Source organism: Sapajus apella, unplaced genomic scaffold (genome assembly GCF_009761245.1).
Source record: "Sapajus apella isolate SASKATOON/1434 unplaced genomic scaffold, GSC_monkey_1.0 scaffold31, whole genome shotgun sequence".
Classification (NCBI taxonomy): domain Eukaryota; kingdom Metazoa; phylum Chordata; class Mammalia; order Primates; family Cebidae; genus Sapajus; species Sapajus apella.
In genome coordinates, this window is record NW_022436971.1 from 9,787,008 (window position 1) to 9,803,549 (window position 16,542).

The window sequence follows — 16,542 nt, forward strand, 5'->3', positions numbered from 1 at the left end:
AATTAGCTGGGCATGGTGGTGCATGCCTGTAATCCCAGCTACTCAGGAGGCTGAGGCAGGAGAATTGCCTGAACCCAGGAGGGGGAGGTTGTGGTGAGCCGAGATCGCGCCATTGCACTCCAGCCTGGGTAACATGAGTGAAACTCCGTCTCAAAAAAAAAAAAAAAAAAAAAATGACAACAGTAATAAAAAATAATTGCCATATATATGAGCCAAAGATTATATCCCAGGTATACAAAGAGCTCCTACAAATTGAATAGAAAAAACAGCCAGGTAGAAATATGACTCTAAGATATGAGTAGGTAATTTACTGAATAAGAAATGCAAATTGTCAATAAACATATGAAAAGATGCTCAACTTCACCAGGACTCAGGGGCATGCAAATTAGATCTCAATGAGATTACCATTTTTGGGTCTAGCAGGTTGGCCCAAAACACTGGCCAGCCTGGGGGCGGGGCAGGGGCCTCAGATACACTGTTGCTGTGTCAGCCTCAAGAGGAAAAGCAATTCCACTCTTGAGAATCCATCCTACGAGAAGTAATAAGACAAACACATAAAAGCATACAAACAGGAATGTGTGTGGCTGCATCATTTTCAATAACAAAAATATTGTAAGCAATCTAAATATCCACAACAAAAACAAATTAAACCGGAGAATAGTATGTAAGATATCCGAGGCCGGGAGCAGTGGCTCACACCTTAATCCAAGCACTTTGGAGGCCAAGGTGGGCAGATCACCTGAGGTCGGGAGTTCAAGACCAGCCTGACCAACATGGTGAAATCCCGTCTTTATAAAAAAAAAATATATATATACATATATATATATATTAAAAAAAGATATCCATGCAGTGGAATAACATACACGTGTGTTAGATCAAAAGTTACACACTTGGGAAAGGTTCACGAGGGTGAAGGAAAATAAGCAAGGTGTTGGTCAATCTATCTGGTATTTTGGATATGTATGTACTTAGATATGTCGGCATCAACCCAGTAACAAATTGAGAAAAACGCGCACGAAATTGTTGTTGTTGTTGTTTTTTTTTTCCCCTGAGACCAAGTCTTGCAGTATTGCTTTGTCACCAGGCCAGAGTGCAGTGGTGAGATCTTGGCTCACTGCAACCTTTGACTCCCTGGTTGAAGCAATTCTCCTGCCTCAGCCTCCCAAGTAGCTGGGATTACAGGTACGCACCACCATGCCCAGCTAATTTTTTGTATTTTTAGTAGAGACAGGGTTTCACCATTTTGGCCAGGATGGTCTCCATCTAGTGATCTTGTGATCCACCTGCCCCGGCCTCCCAAAGTGCTGGGATTACAGGCATGAGCCCTTGCACCCGGCCCCCAAATTGTTAACAGTGGTTTACTTTGAAGAAGAGAATCAGGTGGGGGGAGAAACTTTCCTGTTGATATGCCTTTTTATTTATTTATTTATTTATTTATTTATTTTTGAGACGGAGCTTCACTCTGTCATCCAGGCTGGAGTGCAGTGGCGTGATCTTGGCTCACTGCAACCTCTGCCTCTTGGGTTCAAGTGATTCTTGTGCCACAGCCTCCCGAGTAGCTGGGATTACAAGTGCCTGACACTCGCTTTAGAGCCCAGGCTGGAGTGCAGTGGCACCGTCTCAGCTCACTGCAGCCTCCACCTCCCGGGTTCAAGTGATTCTCCTGCCTCGGCCTCTCAGGTAGCTGGGATTACAGGCACATACCACCACACCAGGCGAATTTTTGTATTTTTAGTAGAAACGGGTTTCACCATGTTGACCAGGCTGGTTTCGAACTCCTGACCTCAAGTGATCCCCCTGCCTTGGCCTCCCAAAGTGCTAGGATTACAGCATGAACCACTGAGCCTGGCCTATAACTTTTTTTTTTTTAAACAGTGGGGTTTTGAGCAAATTTAATTTCTTTATTTCTGTTATTTTTCAAAAATAATTTTGTTACTCCTCAGTAAAGTTAATTGTTTCAAGCAATGTACGGGACCCTTTTGTGAAGCCTAAAGTCACCCCCAAACTTCTCCTTTTTTTCCCAGGCTGATTGGCAATTTTTTCCCACCAAACTGCTACTGAACTGAGTCAGCTGAGAGTGGGTTCAAAGAGACCAAGATGGAGGAAAACGGGCACTGCTTTAATTAAGATTAGAATCAAGCCCATCAAAGCCATTTAACGTATATGATGTTGGATGTGCCCAAGGCAAAGTGCACAGTTTTTGACATCTGAGGCTGGAGGAGAGTTTCAGACCCACCATTGAGAGAGTTATGGATGTGGGAAATTTTGTTTGTAATGGCATAATTAGGTTTAAAATAAAAATTATCCTCATTTCATGCCAGTGATTTGATTACTGATTTAGAACATGGAAGTGTCCAGCAGACCCTGGACTGCCCTCACAGACGAATTTTGTATCCTTGGAGGCAGCTCAAAGATCCCCTCCACTGTGAAGCCTTCCCTCCAGCTTCGTGCATGACATATAAGATAGAGTGAATGAAAACGCACTGCAAACCGTGAAGAGAGACGGGGAATGGACGGTGATAGTGTTGGTGTGGAGTTGGAATTCTCATTTCCCTTAGTTTCCTTATGCTAAAAGTCAAAATAGGAAAAGTGTCCCTGGAGGCAGCTGCTCAGGGTCAGGCTCTGCAGGAATGGAGTTTGGGGGAAAATAGGTTTCCCTTGTGAACCTCAAACTTGAAACTGTCAGTGCACCGAAATGGCTCACAATTAGGGAATCCTCATCTTAGTAGGAACATGTAAGGTGTACAATGAATTCTGATGCCAGATCTGGCCTTTGAGTCCCTTTGGCTCTGCCCCTTGTAACAGGCAGGCTCTTTACCAAGGAGAGGGGTCTCCTTTTTCTGGGATTACTTTCCAGATACAATAACGTGCTTTGGGTGTGTCCAGCTCACCTCCAGCTGTGCTGCAGTTTTCATATCTTCTCAGGTGATTACTTGGTAGATGACTGATCTCACCCATAGATTCTTGCTAATTTCATTTTCCTGTAATGCTGGATACATTCCTGCAGCCCCATGGATGGCCTTGGCCACCTCAATATCTGAATGAAATTGTTAGAATCTGCCTGCTGCCCCTTTCAGCTTCCTTGGACTCAGCTAACAATCACTGATAAATATCAGTGATTCTATCTGCTTATTTCCAGAAGCTGCTACTTCTGACCTAGAAAGCCTTTTCCTTTTGTTTCTGCTTATTCAAATTCTTTCCTCTATGTTCAGCTGGAGACTGTCCTGGAAGGAATCTCGTCCTCCTTTCCCCTAACCCTACTCATCCCCTGCCCCAAATCTCTATTAATCTTATACTGCCTGATGCCAGCACCAGGGTTCTTTTTTTTTTTTTTTTTTCCCTTCTTGTCGCCCGGGCTGGAGTGCAATGGTGCAATCTCTCCTCACTGCAATCTCCGCCTCCTGGGTTCAAGCGATTCTCCTGCCTCAGCCTCCTGAGTAGCTGGGATTACCAACGCATGCCACCATGCCCGGCTAATTTTTGTATTTTTAGTAGAGACAGGGTTTTGCCATGTTGGTCAGGCTGGTCTTGAACTCCTGATATCAGGTGATCCTCCTGACTCTGCCTCCCAAAGTGTCAGGATTACAGGCGTGAGCCACTGTGCCCAGCTACAGGGATTCTTTATCAGATTCATGTATGTGTGTGGCTCCCCTAACAGGATGAGCAGTTTCTGAGTGCAGGACCCTTTCCCATGTGGCCTTTACATCTTCTACAGCATCTGCTGCAGTGAATGCTGGAAAGAACAGCTCTGACACCAGACAGGCCAGCGAGTTCTGCTATCTTGGACATTCCAAGTTTTCTGAGCCTTCTGAGCCTGACTTCCTTCCTTCCTTCCTTCTTTCCTTCCTTCCTTCCTTCCTTCCTCTTTCCATCTTCCTCCCTCCCTCCCTCCCTCCCTCCCTCCCTTCCTTCCTTCCTTCCTTCCTTCCTTCCTTTCTCTTTCTTGACAGAATCTCCCTCTGTTGCCCAGGCTGGAGTGCAGTGGCACCATCTCAGCTCACTGCAACCCCCACTCCTGGGTTCAAGCGATTCTTGTGCCTCAGCCTCCTGAGTAGCTGGGATTACAGGCTCAAGCCACCACACCTAGCTATTGTTTTTTGGCTTCACCCTGTTTGCTAGGCTGGTCTCAAACTCCTAGCCTCAAGTGATCCACCCCCCTGAGCCTCCTAAAGTGCTGGGATTACAAGCATGAGCCACTGCGACCGGCTGTTTCTTCCTCTTCCTATTAGAATCATGTGAGGATTACATGAAGTAGCTGTCTGGCTTATAATGGATGTCCAGTAAAGGTTAATTCCCTCCCTGCCCTCCTGCAGTGGCTCAGTGGATCCCGCAGCAATAGACCACAACATGTGAGTCCTGGGGGAGCCTGCCGAAGATGGCTCTTTATTTTAATGGGGCTGGTGAATCATTCTTTTTCTTTGTTTGTTTTGTTTTTCAGAGACGGAGTCTTGCTCTGTCGTCTAGGTTGGAGTGCAGTGATGCGATCTCGGCTCACTGCAACCTCCGCCTCCAGGGTTCAAGCAATTCGCCTCAGTCTCCCGAGTAGCTGGAACTACATACAGGTGCACGCTGCCACACCCGGCTACTTTTATGTATTTTAGTAGAGACAAGGTTTCACTGTGTTGCCCAGGCTAGTCTCGAACTCCTGAGCTCACACAATCCACCCGCCTCGGCCTCCCAAAGTGCTAGGATTACAGGAGTACGCCACCACGCTTGGCCCTGAATCATTCTTTCTTCAATTGGAATCTCTCTAGGCCACTCCCCTTTGATCTTCTTGGCTCGTCCATAAACAAGTAACTTTAGGCTTGAAAGAAGGAACTGCAGAGTGAAGGTAGTATAAGGTAGTCCTAGTAAGAGCACAGGGTCGCCTGGGAGAGGACTGGAGTTCTTCGAGCTTAGAATTGTGTCTTACTTGTTGAGGAATTTTAGATTGGTCAATTAACTTCTCCTGGTTCACAGAATGGGAATAGTGAGCCCATCCCTGCTTTTATTCCACAAGGGAAAGGTATCTGTAGGGCAGTGGGCTTAGATTCAGAAATCAAATTTAATGACCTGGTTCTATCATTTCTATATGATCTCAGGCACGTCCATTTCCATCAGCCTCAGTTTTCTTATCTACAAATAGGGATAATAACATTCTTTTTACTGCAACAGAGAAGATAAAAAATCTAGAATCAAAATGGGACCCTGTATGTTACCTTGCTTTATATTATGAGCTCAAAGAAATTGTAGAGGAAAAGGGCTTTATTCTGTGGGGCAGGGGCTTGAAAAAATGGTAAAACCTCTACACACGAACAGTATGGGATCCTGATGAAGTTCCTAAAACAGGGCTGTTTGGGATGGACACTTTTGAATCCTCTTACAATGCTTATAATGGTCATATTTCCTGGTAAGTGGTATCAAATCCAAAAACCTGTCAAAGGGACAGATGGCATTCTTAGCACAAAAGAGGAAACCAATTAGAAGTTAAAATACAGAAAAATGTGAACTTGTACATGCTAGCAAATTGTTTCAGCGTGGAGGGCTATGCTGTTTTCCCTGACACTGGCCAAGGAAGGTCTCTTTCTGCCAGCTGTGCTCGCAGGGCACTGTCTATTGGAGTCTGAAAGAAACCTTATGGACTCTCTTTCCTCACTGCCTTGATTTCAAGCTTGCATACCTAGCTCGACTTGTTGGACAGATGCTGCTGATTGCACCATGTCACTTTTACAGTGACAGACTGTGTCTTTGCAGCTCAGAAATGAGCTCTGAACAGCAGGCTTTAGGAAGCAATTTCTAAATACAAGCATTCATTTAGTCCATCAACAAACACTTGTATATGCCTATATATAACTGTAACTTCTGCTTGTGAGACATTTATAAGCCACACAGAAAAATCCAATGAAACTTATTGTGTGATACAATTAAGGATGGCCCAGAGGAAAGAGACTCCACCCCTCCCTGGGGGAGTGGAACAGGGTTTCACAGCCTGGGGGGACATTTGAGCTATAGGATGAGAAACAGCCCTGGACACAAGGGTGGATAGGATTGTATTAGTCAGGATGGGTGAGCGTATGCTGTAGTAACAAACAATCCCCAAGTCACCTCGGCCTAATGCAACATTGCCTTACTTTCTGCTCTTGTTACACATTACAGCCTTCTTACTAAAGGAGCAGCTCCTCGTGAAAGAGGGAAAACAGTCAGCAGGAACAAAGCAAATCAAGTGTGTTGCTGCTGCACTCTGTGTGAACACGCCCCAGTGGATCAAGGTGGATAGAATGGTTTGTTTGGAGACAAAAGACCAAGAGCATGGGGCCCAGAAAGCTTCCTAAACTGAAGGTACTAAAGTAAGTCTAGAGAAAAAAAGCAGGGTCTTATTTTTGTTGTTTGTAAAATAACCTTTTAAATTCTAAGCCTTAATAGTACAAATTTAACAGATTTTTATTATAATTATGATTTAAAGGAAACTTGATTTTTTTTTTTTTTTTTTTTTTGAGATGGAGTCTCTCTCTGTCACCCAGGCTGGAGTGCAGTGGCACAATCTTGGCTGACTGCAACCTCCATCCCTCCCGTTCAAGTGATTCTCCTGCCTCAGCCTCCCAAGTAGCTGGAATTACAGGCATGTGCCACCACATCCAGCTAATTTTTTTGTTGTTGTTTTATATTTTTAGTAAAGATGGTGTTTCACCACATTGGCCAGGCTAGTCTCAAACTCCTGACCTCAAATGATTCTCTGGTCTTGGCCTCTCAAAGTGCTGGGATTACAGGTGTGAGCCACCATACCCAGCCTGTTGAAGATATTCTAATTAACTCTAAGTTAGTGCTGCAAGTTGTTTCATGAAAAAAGTTTTCTGTATTAAAATACATATAGGTTTAAAAAAGAGAGAGAGAGAGAAGTCTTGAAGAGAATGGTGTCTGTAGCTACAGCTGATTGGAATGAAGTCATTCAAGGATAGAAACCCAGACCTCACTTCGAAATGCTTCCTCTGAACTGGCTGCCGTGGTGTCACCTGTGCCTCCAAGCACAGCCTCTTCAAGGACAAGGGCAGCCTTTACTAGACTCTTTTTTTCTTTTTCTTAGAGAAAATTTTGCTCTTCTTCTCCTTTATTGTCCAGACTGGAGTGCAATGGCACGATCTCGGCTCACTGCAACCTCTGCCTCTCGGGATCAACCAGCTCTCCTGCCTTAGCCTCCCAAGTAGCTGGGATTACAGGCACGTGTCGCCATGCCCGGCTAATTTTGTATTTTTAGTAGAGATGGCATTTCTCTATGTTGGTTGGGCTGATGTTGAACTGCTGACCTCAGGTGATCCGCTCACCTCAGCCTCCGAAAGTACTGGGATTATAGACATGAACCTCCTAGACCTTTTCATTTTTCATGATGCATGGTTTTACCTGGCACAAAGGAGGTGTTCAAAAAATATTTTGTGAGATGAATGGATGGATTTCTTTCTATTCTAAAATAAGAACTTATGTCTCTGTGTACATACGGAGAACGTCACGGCCGGGTGCAGTGGCTCACACCTGTAATCCCAGCACTTTGGGAGGCTGAGGCAGGCAGATCACTTGAGGTCAGGAGATGGAGACTAGCCTAACAAATGTGGCGAAACACCATTTCTACTAAAAATACAGAAACTAGCCAGGCTTGGTGGCTGGCGCCTATAATCTCAGCAGTTATTATAGATAGATAGATAGATAGATAGATAGATAGATAGATAGATAGATAGACAGATAGATAGAACGTCAGGACCAGCAATCTATAGAAAACTGAGGCAGCAGACTTGTAGTTTTCAAACTTGCTTGCAGCTACAAGACTTTTTATTTAAAAAATAATCACTCAATATCTTTTACACTAAGCTCAGTTTATTATTTTATTTTTATGTTTTTGAGATAGAGTCTCGTTCTGTTGCCCAGGCTGGAGTGCAAGCGGCACCATCTCAGCTCACTGCAACCTCCGCCTCCTGGTTCAAGCGATTCTTGTGGTGCTTCAAACGCCCGAGTAGCTGGGATTACAAGCGCCTGCCACCACGCCCGCCTAATTGTGTGTTTTTAGTAGAGATGGGGTTTCGCCATGTTGGTCAGGCTGGTTCGGGACTCCTGATCTCAAGTGATCCAGCCGCCTCGTCCTCCCAAAGTGCTGGGATTACAGACGTGAGCCATTACGCCCGGTCTCTCTGGGAATCTTGAGGGGTTTCAAAACCAGACTGAAAGCCACACATTCAGGTCAGTCAAATCACACAAACAATAAAACCACAGCGCTTCCTCATGAAACCAGGAGAACGTTCCGGCTTTCATCCCTTCCACCTGTGGACATCAGCAGCTGTCTGTATTCTCCTCCGGGACTGGGGTGTTCAGTTTCTCAATGAAAGAGTGAAATGTTCACAAGAGCAAGGACACCGTCTCTCCTGAGAAGAGAGGGCTGGAAGAAGCCACTAACCCCAGTATCCTCAAAAGGGCATCTCTGCAGGTCCAGGCTCCTCCAGAGGCACAGATGAGCTAAGCGGGGCTCCTAGGGCCTTGGGAAGGTGAGAGCCCTGGCATGGGTCGCCTTTTCTGCAGAATCTGCTTCAGGTCCCTCCATCTCAGACTCAATTCTCAGCATCCATACTGCTGGTGGGGCTGGGGAGAATGGAGATGTCTGTTGGTCAGCGTCTCCTTTCTGGCTGACTGAAGACTCCTGACCCATTATAGTACTAGACAAGAGTGACAGTACCCTCTCTGTGAGGGCCCCAGAGAGAGGCTGACAGGGACTGTCAGTTCCTCCCAGCTTTGCTAATCTGAGCCAAAGATAGCCAGACCCCCAGAACCCCCTCCGCTTCAATGCGGTCCAAGGGAGCAAGGTGTGTCTGTCTCTCCTGAGCGGGTCCCCGGACTTCCCCAAGGATGATGGGCTAGGCTGCTTGATTTGCTTCCTCAACATCACTGTCCTGTGCCGGCCACGCCCATGGCTGCATAGAATGATGAGATTTCTTGTCCCTTTTCCTCATTTTATTCTGCTTTATTATAATACAAGATCAGCCTTAGGTAATTCCAGACTCTCTGCTCACCTCTGAAACCTTGAGGATGGATGAAAGAGATTTTCATTCTGTGAACTCCAGCATGAGTGAGTTCCCATGCTCCCTCTTCTGTACTCATAGAGCCCCCAACTGCCTCAGTTCCAAGCCAAGGAAGAGCTCCTGTACCCGCACCACTCTTCAGGGCGGTGGCATGCCCCACGCAGGACAGAAGTCACAGCTCCCAGCCTAGCGGGCGGGTCCCACTCTCCCGCATTCACTTATTTCTAACATGGTGCCGGCTACATCACAGGCAGTCACGAAACTGCGGACTATTTAGCCCTTAAGTCAGATGTCACAGAGCAGCATTCCTCTGAAATTGCAGAAGGAGCCTCAGCTCTACTCAAGGCAGGGGGTCAGATGCCAGGGGTTCACTTTGCTCCTTTTTATGGCTTCCCCGCTGGCCTGGGGCCTTGGAGAGTCAAAGTCCCCCTTCCTCTACCTGACTCCCAACTCCTGTCCTTGCAGCAACCTGTCGGCTTCTGTGAATCTGTTTCCTCCTCTTTAAAACGGGAATAGTGGTCCCCCTCTCCTCCCGGGACTGCAACCAATGCCAACAGCGACAGAGTGCCGTGTCATTGTAGAGGGTGGTTGTCAATAGTGCAAAACTGATACCTGCTCCTTCGAATCCTCTAATTGCCTTATCTGGATTATCTCCCCACCTGCTGTCTGACCTCTGCCATAGTTTCAAGAAGAAATAATCAGATGTTAACCTGAATTTTTCCGTTGTCATCCAACCCTTTAGAACTGTGGACTCGGGGAAAACCTTACATTTCATTAACCTTAGTTTTTTTTAAGGCCTGTAAAAAAATTATTTATTTATTATTGATTTTTGAGACAGGGTCTCGCTCTGTCACCCAGGCTGGAGTACACTGGTGCGATCATAGCTCATTGCAGAGTTGACCTTCCTGGCTTAAGTGATCCCCTCACCTCAGCCTCCTAAGTACTGGGGAATATTGGCGAGTACCACTGCAGCCTGCTACTTTTTTTTTTTTTTTTTTTTTTTTCCAGTAGAGGCAGGGTCTTGCTATGTTGCCTAGGCTGGTCAAACTCCTTAGCTCAAAGGATCTCCTAGCTGTGGCCTCCCAAAGTACTGGGATTACAGGTATGAGCCACTGCACCTGGCCAAAAGCCCTGTTTTTAAACCCAATTTAGTAATACCTGGTGGTGGCTGGGTGTGGTGGCTCATGCCTGTAATCTCAGCACTTTGGGAGGCCAAGATGGGTGGATCACATGAGGTCAGGAGTTCAAGACCAGCCTGACCAACATGGTGAAACCCCATCTCTATTAAAAATACAAAAATTAGCCCAGTGTGGTGGTGGGCGCTTGTAATCCCAGCTAGTTGGGAGGCTGAGGCAGGAGAATCACTGGAACCTGGGAGGCGGAGGTTGCATTGAGCCGAGATCGTACCATTGCATTCCAGCCTGGGTGACGAGAGTGAAACTCTGCCTGTAAAGAAAATAACAATAATTTTAATACCTGGCCATGAAAAAGGCAGAGCTGGAGCTCATGTCTATCATATAGTGTCAGATACAAAAAGAAGTGGCGGAACAATGTGTATGGCATGAGTTAACTTTTGAAGGGAATACATCGTACGTGCTTGTATAAGCATATCTGGAAGGTTGCACACTGAGCTGTTTAGCAGAATCATTGGGGAATGGGACTGAGCATTGGAATGGAGAGATGGTGGACATTTTCACTTGTTTTTCTATTGATTGTTTGATTTTTTTTTTTTTTTACTAATGATTGGTTATCATTACCTTTTCATTTCACATTTTTAAACGTTGACAGACACTTTAAATATATGGCCTTGAATTTTTTTTTACTAGATTGTATATGTCTGTTCTTGCTATTTAACTTTCTAAAGAAATTAAATGAATATTTTCTCTCATGTTTAAAATTGGGATGTACAATCCTGATCTTTCCAACCTGCTATATCCCAGGCTGAATATAGTGGTTTTGTGCTTAATACTCACTCCAGCCTTGCAAGGTTAATTATTTTCATACCCACTTTTCATCCGAGGAAACTAGGGTTCAAGGTCACATGGCTAATGAGTGGCACAGCTGAAATTCTAACACAAACTGACTCCAAAGTGCATGTTTGTTTATGAAGCTTCCCTGATGCCATCTTTAAGATTACATTTAACCTCGTGCACATAACTTAAATTTATTTTTTATCAATACATGCTTGTACATACAATTTTATTTTATTTTATAAATTAATTTATTTATTTTGACATGGAATCTCACTATGTTGTCCAAAGTGCTGGAGTGCAATGGCACCATCTCGGCTCACTGAAGCCTCTGCCTCCTGGGTTCAAGCAATTCTCCTGCCTCGGCCTCCTGAGTAGCTGGGACTGCAGGTATCCGACAGCACACTGGGCTAATTTTTGTATTATAAGTAGTGATGGGGTTTCACCATGTTGGTCAAGCTGGTTTTGAACTCCTGACCTCATGATCAGTCCACCTCGGCCTCTCAAAGTGCTGGGATTACAGGTGTGAGCCACCGTGCCCGGCCAACAATTTGATTTTAAAATAAAACATTTATATTGTACAGTAATCTTTTTGGTGGTCTTGGCGGGGTGCTCGTCCACCCGAATGAGCAAAGCTTAGGTAAGACCTTAAGGTGTGCTGTCTTTTATGCAAATTACATTCAAGTGCAGCCACAGCAATTAACCAATCTATTCAGAACTCCTTTTAGAACAGAGGTTTGTAAAATACTCTAAGTTTATAGACTTATAACACCACAATGTGAAATGAAGTCTGCTACAAAACTCTCAAGAGCTTCACCCCAATATAATCACTGGGGAGAAGAGTATATATCTCACTAGCCTTTTTGTTTTTCTCTTTTCAAGGAGTCTGTTCTTGGCGGAATCTTCCAATTAGAAACGGAATTTCTCTGTTGCTCCAGAAAGTGAAATTTATAGCTAACAAGAGGAAATGACAGGGAACTCTATTCCATTATGATGTAAGAAAGACTTTGGTAGCAATTAGAACAAGCCAATAATGGGGAGAGGGCTGTCTTGGCAGATGCTGAGATCACCGTCACTCACAGGATTGAAAAAGAGACTAGGGGAGCATCTGACTTGCTATAGAAGGGATTTCTGTCTCGAATAGAAAGTTGGACTAAGCCATTTTAAATTCTGCATCTTAACTGTATTTGTGTTTTGTTTTGTTTTGAGATGGGCTCTTGCTCTATTGCCCAGGCTGGAGTGCAGTGGCATGTTATGAGCTCACTGTAGCCTCTACCTCCCAGGCTCAAGTGATTCTCCTGCCTTAGCCTCCCAAGTAGCTGGGATTACAGGTGTGTGCCACTACACCTGGCTAATATTTGTATTTTTAGTAGAGAAGGGGTTTCACCGTGTTGGCCAGGCTGGTCTCAAATTCCTGACCTCAGGTGATCCACCCACCTCAGCCTCCCAAAGTGCTGGGATTGCAGGCAGGAGCCACCATGCCCAGCCTTTATTTCTTATTGATAAGACTAGTATGTGGTCTTCAGGAAGATCATCCCTGAGATGATAAACGCTATGATCCAAATTAACTCCACAGTTGTGGTATGGGTTATAAAACTGGTTCATTTTTGAAAGTTTGGATTTTAAAGACCGTCAATCAATTGTTTAGTCCTAATTAATTTTGCTTGAGAACATCTGACATAGTAACAGAAGTACCAATTAAAATTGAATGGTGGTGTAATCACCATCTCAAATATTGAAAGAATGTGATTATATAACATCTACCAACAAGGTTGAAAAAATACACTTAGAGAAATAGATGTGAAGGAAAAATAAGTATTGCTTCAGGGTTTGGAAGATGCAGTTTCTTCTTCATCTGCCTCCCAGATTTCAAGATTCAAGACAAGCTCTTACTGGCCCCTCCCGCTGACATCTGACAGCCCCGCACACCTAGGCAACTTTGAGCTGAGATATGCCCTCCAGGTGTCTGTGTCGATCATAATCACACAAAGTATGGTCTGTGCTTTCTTTTAAAGTCAGTCTGTGTGGGGTCCTCCCAGTCACCTCCCAAGCTGGGCTGATGTGTTCACATTGGGGATTTCTCATTCAACCCTGGGGTGTTGGCAACACCAAATCAAGACAGACTCGTTGAGAGCCTACTATGTGCCGACTGATACCTCCCACACCTCTGTTTACATCCCCATTTATTTCCTAGAAAGTCTACACACTTCTATTCAACACAGGCATCGCTTCCTGGAAATCCCAGAGATATACCAGATTTAATGTGTCCCAGACAGAGCTCATTATCTCTCCCCTGAAGACGACTCCTGCCAATTAATTCTCTTTCACTGGTACCCAGATCAGAAACCTGGCCTTTGGGTTGTCTGCCTCCTTTTTCTTCATCTTGCATATTTGCAGTGGTCATATTTTGTTATTTCTTCTTTTATCCAAGCCCTAGAGAAGGCATCAGAGCCGGGCACAGTGGCTCATGCCTGTAATCCCAGCACTTTGGGTTGCTGAGGTGGGTGGATGACATGAGGTCAGGAGTTCGAGACCAGCCTGGCCAACATGGTGAAACCCTGTCTCTACTAAAAATACAAAGATTAGCCGGGCATGGTGGCACGTGCTGTAATCCCAGCTACTCAGGAGGCTAAGGCAGGACAATTGCTTGAACCCTGGAGGAGGAGGTTGCAGCAGGGAGCTGAGATTGCACCATTGCACTCCAGCCTGGGCAACAGAGTAAGACTCCGTCTCAAAAATAAAACAAAACAACAAAAAAAGTATGAGAATGTCCATACCCATTTTTCAAATATTAAGAACCTTCCATACAGTCAATGAAGAGCCACTGCTCCAATCTCCCGACATGCCCCCCTGCCCAGCACTCTAGCCCTGCCCCCATCCTCTGGCTCTTCCTAAGATCCAGCAACCAAATGGCTAATGTCTGTCACAAGGAGGGGGCTTCCAGGAATTTGCTGCAACAAAAGGTCAGTTTTGTTTGGCTAGGACCTGGAGTCCCTTTCCTTACTAGGTGGCCGCTGTGCTCTGGGCCCCCTTTCTCATTGGACACAGTGGCGCAGTGTCTAGGCCTGCTGTGCTTTCATTTTAGACAGTTTTTTATCTCAGTCTGTCGCCTAGGCTGGAGTGTAATGGAGTCATCTTGGCAACCTCTGCCTCCCAGGTTCAAGCAATTCTCATGCCTCAGCCTCCTGAGTGGCTGGGATTACAGGCATGCACCACTACACCGGACTAATTTTTGTATTTTTCGGTAAAGACAGGATTTCACCATGTTGGCCAGGCTGGTCTCAAATTTTGGCTGATTCCCAAAGTGCTGGGATTACAGGCATGAGCCACCACGCCCAGCTGACTTTTACTCTTATTAAAGGATGGGGTTCACGAAAGCAAAAGCGCATAGGGCCCAGTGAAATCCCGGTGCATCCTGCTCGAAACTCCAAGTACTGTGCTCCTCCCTCTCCTCGCCCTCCTCCGCCCACTTCCTTCCTCTTTTGCTCACTTTTCTTCTCCTATTCACAGTTGTTGATCACCTACTGTGTGTGCCAGCTCTGAGGACTTAGAAACAAGGAGACCCCACTCGCTGTCCTCAGGGTGCTGCCAGCCCAGTCGGCACAAAGATGCAGACATGACCAACTGTGGTACCCTGGGGCCAATGCCCACAGGAGCCCAGGAGCGCCCAGAGAGAGAAGCCTGCTCCAGCCACGCAGGGTGACGGAGGTTGAGATCGCGCCATTGTACTCCAGCCTGGGCAACAGACTCTAGACAAGCACCCCAGTGCCCCTGCAGACCTTCCGTCACCCAGGATGGGAAGGCACAGCACTGGGGTTTGGCATTCTCTTCTCAGCCCTTCCGTCTCCACACCGCCAATCCCAGCACTGTCTGAGATGGGTCCCCTTTTCTGATTTTAGAGGGCTAGTGAGGATTCACTCTTGGTGGTATCAGCCCTGGCTGTGAGAGCGTCTGGGTCCCTCACAAGGACCAGTATCACTCACCTCAGAGGAGGCCTTGAGAAGGCACTCCCCTTCCCTGGCAGTGGAAGGGCCCACCTCCGGGGGGGAAGCAGGGGGAGGGGGCACGGGAGACCACAGAACTCAGCCACAGGCAGCTGTGTGTGCTTTGGTGGTAGAGGCCTCAGGCGCCCCAGGCAGCTGGAGTGGCCACCACACTGGTGCTCAGACCTTAGCAGGTGGGAAGACAGGGGCGAGGACGGTTGTCCAGGCGTGATGCTGGCCTGCTACCCCAGCAGCTCCTTGTTCTGCATCCCATGGCAGCCTCCCTTGTCTGTCTTCTCTTCTCCCCTCTACCTCACCCAGACCATTGGCCTCAAAGTCTGATCCTGCTGCAAGCATTTCCTGTGTGCCCTCACCTCAGAGCCTCTCCTTCTCCAGCTAGGATGTATGACATCGAGGTCCTCAGAGTTCTTCAGTGAAAGCCAACTGTATTCCTCCAGCTGGAATTACTTGTGACTTTCTCTGTATTCCCAAAATGTGCACAAAACTTATAAAGGTGTGTGATGGCCCTTAGATATTTTGGTATGATTTAAAGTTAATTGCATGCATGTGTCTTGCTGCCTGGGTCAATTTCTTTGAGATCAGTGACCACATGTGACCTTTGCCTTCCCAGAGACCAGCATAGACCCATCAGTGAAGCCTGTTCTCAAAAAACGCTTGTAAATGACTCACTCCTACTGGGGTCTGGAAGACGACGGATTCCAGATCAAGTTGCTTGTTGCCTCATTTGTCAAATTCTGCCTGTATGTCGGCTGTTCTTCCTATGACGAATCTGAAGATCAAAAACAGGAAGAAACAACCGGCCTGCAGGACAAGTGCATCCTTCTCAGACCACCCTCGAATTCGCTCAAAGCAGGAGATCAGCCTGAGTAGCATTCAGCAACAGGCATGCACGTGGGGAACTCTGCTCTCCCCTCTACCCTGAGGGGAAGCAACAACGCCCTTCCTGCCTGGAGAAACTCCTACTTCATCTCAGATAGCAGTTCCTCTGCAAAGCCATCTTCCACTCTCTCATAAAGAGTCCATCGTTTCTTCCTCCACATTCTCTCTTGCCTCTATTAAGGTGTTGAGCAGATAGCACTGAAACGATCTCCTTGCGTATTTGGTATTTTCCACTATGGCAGACACATATGGAAATCAGTTCTGGGAGCAATGGTTTAAAAGGAGACAGACCACCCAATATCCGGAGAAGAGCAGTCAGGCTAGGGAAGGACCGGGAAACCCATGCCCCATGAGCAGACTGAGTGTTGAGTTGGTCCCAGACGTTGCTGCGCCTCAGTGTAATTATCAGTAGCTCTGAAGTTCACTCTCAAAAGTGTCCTGGTTTAGTCCATCACATATAGAATCACCCTCCATATGAGAACTATGTAAAGAAACCACAGGGGTTCAATCCACGGGAGACTTGGGGAGTCCATTACTGTCTTCGGTCATTCAGGATGCCGTCACATGCTCTGTGTGGCCTCAGAGGACCTGTGGGAGAGGATGATGTAACGAAAGCTTTGCCCATAGTCTCTGTTTTGTTTACTGTTGGGCACC

General features: G+C 46.2%; 1 long non-coding RNA gene across 1 annotated transcript; it reads right to left on the bottom strand.

The window, feature by feature from the left end:
• Window positions 1–286: 286 nt before the first annotated feature.
• Window positions 287–16,336, bottom strand: LOC116562011. Its single transcript, XR_004273707.1, has 3 exons — window positions 15,679–16,336; window positions 15,043–15,174; window positions 287–529 (listed from the first exon to the last, which is right to left on the bottom strand). It is a non-coding gene; the product is annotated as an uncharacterized LOC116562011 (long non-coding RNA).
• Window positions 16,337–16,542: the final 206 nt, after the last annotated feature.